Here is a 6,000-nt window from a genome sequence, read left to right on the forward strand (position 1 = left end):
TTGTGACTTACTGGAGCTGGAAATATACATTTAAACAGGTGAAATGGAGCTGTGTGATCATTTTTAAATGATTTGAAGCTAATTGGGGTGAATTCATAAGTGAGCCACACTGCAACTCAAGCGCTTATAAATCGTCAGCCCGTGAATGGATGGAGTGAGGGGGCGTCGTGTGCCAGGCCTTCTCCTGAAGAAAGTGGGCAGCACATCATGTTCCCTTGTTCAAGCTGTCAGCGGCGCGTCCGTGGGAAGCACGAGGCTGACAGTTGATGATCCTGTTTGATCTCAGCCACTAAGCCACCCTCGTGTTGAGCAGAGCAGAGGCACAAGGGAGCAACCGCAGAGCTCCGTACACTCGAGGGCGGGTGGGATGCTGCCATATTTGTCTGTACAGTAGAGCTTCAAGGATAATTAATGAAGGCCATGCTTTGACATTTTGAGTTTAATTTGTTTGTTTTTTTAATCACATGAAATGCAAATATGATTTGGTAGCTTCTTGGTCTGAAAGGCTCATATTATGTGACTGTGACTTCCTTCTGAGTTCAGATCTGAATTGCTTCCATGTGATCCTCGTCACATTCTCCAAATCTCTCCAGCCGCAATCTTGAAAAATTAACTTGCCAATAAAGGGAGTAAAAAAAAAGAAGAAAAGAAAAGCTGAGTTCAATAAATAAATAAATAAATAAATAAATAAATAAATAAAATGTGACCGTTACGTAACTGGTTGGACGTTGCCGGGTAGCTTGTGTCCTTGGTTTCAATAAGGAATGCTAACAATTCCAAGTATCCATCCTGGGAAAAGTGAAGGACACATGTAGAAACTGTTTCCCACACTGGGTCTGTGTTTGATAAGGAAAAAACAGCCAACGAAAACCAAACAGCCAACTCAGAAGTGCTGCCATACTGTCAGGCCTGGCTGAATTCCTACACGTCCACTGCACCATTACAGAGAACATGTCTGCTCTCTCATTCTGCTCACTGCTGCTTTTATAGACATTGACTACGCACACACTACACTAGATTAACTTTTAGTCAGCCTTAGTTGTTCAATTTTTGTGAATTATTATACTCTGTGATGTATGAATCTAAGACAACTTGTCATTAATAAAATATCTTTCTGAAGCTCCTCTGGGTTATAAATGCTTGGACACCTTCTCACCAGCTACTCCCTACAGCTGCTACTGAGGAATCCCCAGGCATCCCCAAGCCAGATGGGATACATAATTCCTTCCTTGGAATAGCTCCTCCACAGGGAGGCACCCAGAGGACCTCCTAAACAAATGCCCAAATCACCCGAATTGGCTTTAATCCTTTAATCGACTTTAATCCAAAGGAGCATTGGTTCTTACATGAGGTTCCTCCAGATGTCTTAGCAGCACTGCCTTCATGCTTATCGTAGTGAATGTGCTTCTGTGTTCCTGGGAAACAGGGAAATAGCACCTGCTAGAGTTTCCCAAGGCAAACTGATGTTAAGGTAAGGGCCCAACCAAGACTGATTCAAGAACTCTTATTGACCCACCAACCATGCTTGGATTAAGGGAAATGGGGTCTAGTACAAGTGACTTAAAGGGTAACTTCAATTTATAAATAAAAATAAAAAATTGAGTGCCGAGTATGAAATAATAAGAGAGGATAATATCATAGAGGACTTCTCTCTAAAACAATTATGGAAATGTTTTATTATCTGCTGATATTTGGGCTTTTTCATTGATATAATGCAATATATTTGCATCCTTGCACAGGTATTCAGATACATGGCTAGACAAACGAGGGAGAATGAACATGTTTATCTTACACAGCCCAGTTGGAAAAAACAGGTATAACAGAGGTACTGTCTGTATAAAGACAAACTCTAGGGCTGCATATTGTTTAAAAAAGTATGATACCAGTACCAGTAACCTTAAAGTGATACTGATACCTACTGAGTACTTCATTGGATACCCATTCCACATTTAGCACACTTGCTTTTATCTGATGTAACAGGTGTGTAGTGTAGACACACTTTAGAGCCTTTAGGTGGCATCTTGACTGCTGAACTGCTAAGCGCGCTAACTTAAATTCACCACGACTTCAACACCACAGACTGGTTGTAGCTGCTGTGGCAGTGGGCCAATCACATGACACATTAAATCCATGAACACTTGCATTGATTGGCTGTGAGCAAATCCATACAAATAGCCATATTTTCTAGCTTTTCTAGCAGGTATCGTCTGACAGTAGACATTTGGATACTACATGGTATCGATTTATTTCAGTCGATACCTTAAAGATATTGAGTACCGATACCCAGCCCTAAGCACGTCTACTAGAAATAGATTCCAGATCAAGAGCTGCCTGCACTGAGACCACAGTGTTAACTGCTGTCCACAGCTTTTATGCCAATAAATGCAGTCAGAGTGAGTGTGTCCTGATAGAAAGCAGTTTAGTCAATACACATTAAACTAATCGTTGCTGCTCTAAATTAAGACACATTCACATTAGGGAAGTCAATAAGCCCCCAGAGGATCTTTAATGTACACAGCTGCTTTTAACACTAAAGTTAAGTTTGATGTTTAAACACTGATGGTCTCACATATTCAAACTCCTGCATATAAGCTGTCACTCACCAGGTGGAGTGTGTGGACGCCTGCAGCCCAGTAAGGGTGAGTGGTTTCAGACTGTTGGGTCACTCCCTCTGCTGTTTGAATTTACAGTGTCCTTCCTCCTTCCTTATACACCAATGACCTCAACACAAAGTTAACAGCACCTGAGGAAAGATGCAAAGAAAGAAAACACATATTTTTGAAGTAAAGGAGCAATGTGTAGAATTTAGTGGCATCTAGAAGAACAGACTTGGTAGAAATGGAATGTTTTTGTTGTGTTTTTGTTTCTGCACTGGCTTTACTTAACATGTGCATATATTATGTGTGTGTATTTGTATCCATGAATATGTGCGCACAAACTAGCACATAACCTTGACTTTTTTTTTTTAAGGGTTAATATGTGTGTACATGAATTAATGAGCAGGTCAGTGGGTGTTTGTGTATCACCAACCGGGTTCCTTTCAAGTGTGGTCTGCGTGGTTCAGGGTCATTAACCTGTAGACCCAACAGAAGCCTGAGGTCCTGGTTTGACTTCAGAGTCCACAAAAGGGGTCAGAAAAAACAGTGAGTGAGGGCAAAGCTCAAATTATGTTACTGTATAAGCGCTTTTTATCACAGCCTTGGGTTAAAGCATATTAAATGACATGGAAATATTTAACAACGATTCAAATGAAAAAAATAATACACACAGTCATTAAAATACTTCACCTTGTATCTCTGGCACTAACCCTAACACTATTTCAGGGTAATAGAGAAACCATATAATCAATATATAAAAGGTTTTTTTAGCCCTGGTGGTGAAGATTGTTACATGTATGAAGTCCAAATATCACTTTGTACTCTTATTTGTACGCATATTTCAGGGGCCTGAGAGAAAACTGCTGCTTTCTGAAACAACAGAAACACCAGAGCATCCTCCTCTCACAGTTTAAACAGGAAACAGCCATTCAAAGTGTCATTCATCTGCAGCTCAGGTTAGCTCAACAAACAAACAAAATCATTTAAAGCGTTTGCAGTAGTAGTCTAAGAAACCTACCTGCTTAGACTGCTGAAGTCAGCTACAGCTGTCAGAACTACCACACTGCCTGGTGATGTGCAACCTGCCCCAGATGTCGGCTCATCTGTCTCTCTTTATATGAGATAAGGTGAGAAAATCTAGTTTGCACATACATAAGTGCGGGAGGGGGGTGGGAGTGGGGAGTGGGGTGTGGGCTGGGTCCTGCAACCGCTTTCTTGTTATTGATCCACACCAACTAACCAACACCTCCTTTAGTACTGCAACCAGATGTTTTACACTTCCTTCACAACATATAAAATGTGTAATATTACCAAAGGACGTTAAACCACACTACCAGTCTACTCTTAGGGGTTGTATTGTAATCTGCATATATATTACGTAAACCTTAAACCATAAAAATATAGGAGATTATTACTCCCACTTAATCCAGCAGTATAGCAGCTGTAAAACCATCTACCAAGGATTAATATGTATGCATTAGAGCTGTTTGATATGAATTAAATGCTATTCATTATGTAAACATCTCAGCTTTTCCTAAATAGTTATGTCCTCATATAGATTAATGTGACTCCAAGTGTTAAACATTACTTATCAGGATACATACAGTACATTTTCAGAGTAAATGTTAATGTCATTGTATAATATTTGATAAATTTGTGGGTAAAGAGAATTTTCATCCTACTATTATTATATTACTTCCTAGGAGCTATAACATGTAGAGGGGATGACTAGTTTTGCTTTTACTGTACAGGTATACAGTACAGGACTGTGATTGTGCCAAATCACAGCTGAGTGCTACTACTTATTTTAGACCACCCATACGTATGACTCTCTGCCCTATCTAATCTTTCAGGATCGCTAATGTGGAAAGATTTGAGAAATCCTATTTTTATAAATGTAATTTAACGCATCTTCAATTCAACCTTAAATCCCTCTTAGCTTAGTGCCCACAGCACAGGAAACAACAATCAGTTTACAACCTGCGACTCTTCACAACATTTGCATTAACGGTGCAGAAACACAGTGACATGTTGATTAACGTGATATTACAAACGTAATAACGGTGGACCTGCAAAACACGTACAACCTTTTCTTTTCTGGCATTAACACAAAGCCATTCAAATAAGTTGGTTTCTGCAACGCTTAATTAGCATAGGAAGCTAAAATGCTACGGTTTCAGACACGCCAAAGAAAAGCTACACGCGGTTGTTATAGGCTATTATTGACCTAACATACTACACAATACTGAGAAGAACAGCTAGCTTAAGGATTTATTCAAGCTGGTAAACAAGGAAGTCTTTTTTTAAAATCACTGCTTTCAATTTGAGCCAGGAGAAGAAGATGCACCAGCCACAGTTTAACCCAACATATTATAGCTAACTATATATTGAGTCTATAGGACAGTCTCTGAGAGGAAACAAGCTATAATGAAGTAAATGAGCTAAACTCAAACAGGCGACTTACCAAATTAGGTTAGAAATGCCAGCGCTTAATTAAACCGGTGGGTCGGTATGCTGCACAACACACAGGAACACATGTATCCCCAACAAGTGTCACTGTGTCGAGAGTTACAGCAACGATAGTGTATTAAGATGATGTGCCACTCGGGAGGAAAACTGGCTCACCTTCCGCTCTGCAAAATTCTGGCATGACGCATGCGCCTTTTCCTTAGCCATGCAGAACTGTTTCTGTGAACCTTTTTTTTACTAAAAAGAGGAAGGGGCACCTACACATTGTCTTCACTTGCTCAATAAAGATACTGTAATATATACAACGTTTCAGTCAAAGACCTTCAGGTAGTAGACCTATACCTCTTTTTAGTACATGGTTATTTCAACAATGCACCTGTCATAAAGACTACTCAGGTGTGTGAGTGTTTTCGAAGACTTTCTTTCCCCCAAGACCGAATTACTGCAAAAGAGTGCACTGTAGCTCTATATTAAAAACGCTATTTTTATTTTTAAAAACGTCTTTTGACAAGAAGACTCTTCTTATATTTAAGACACCCAGAAATAGGCCAGAGTGAGACTTCTGTCTTTATCCTCCTGCCCTGGCAGCTGGAAATTGATTGCCCTTTTCTTTTTTTATATAAGACTTTGGCGCCATCTACTGAACATATAGGGAAGCTATGTATTTTGGTCTCAAGACTATATCCCAAATTAAATTGTATCTTTCTAATGTGTTGACAACTGAACAGAATTATAAAAATAACAGTGAATAGTTTATATTCTGGTAGTGTAGGTGGGTTTTGGTTAGGGTCTACTACAGTTTTATGTGATCAGTGATTGACACAGTAAGTGCATTTACTTAAATACTGTACTTTAGTATATATATAAACATAAATAATAACAAGCTTTTAAAATACAAGACAAACTGAAAAACTGAAACATATTTGTGCATCAG

The 6,000-nt window shown here is 39.3% G+C and overlaps 1 protein-coding gene across 2 annotated transcripts in view; it reads right to left on the minus strand.

Moving 5' to 3' along the window:
- LOC128366065 (neurocalcin-delta A) overlaps positions 1–5,160 on the minus strand; it is a 69,225-nt gene extending 64,065 nt beyond the window's left edge. The window contains exons 1-3 of one of the 2 annotated variants that reach the window (XM_053326717.1): positions 5,062–5,143; positions 3,031–3,110; positions 2,604–2,743 (exon numbers count right to left, since the gene is read on the minus strand). The gene's annotated coding sequence lies outside the window, so the exon portion shown is untranslated. Of the gene's footprint in view, positions 1–2,603; positions 2,744–3,030; positions 3,111–5,061 lie in introns of both variants that reach the window. The other variant, XM_053326719.1, reaches the window with a different exon arrangement.
- Positions 5,161–6,000: the final 840 nt, after the last annotated feature.

The sequence above is a fragment of the Scomber japonicus genome, chromosome 10 (assembly GCF_027409825.1).
Source record: "Scomber japonicus isolate fScoJap1 chromosome 10, fScoJap1.pri, whole genome shotgun sequence".
Classification (NCBI taxonomy): domain Eukaryota; kingdom Metazoa; phylum Chordata; class Actinopteri; order Scombriformes; family Scombridae; genus Scomber; species Scomber japonicus.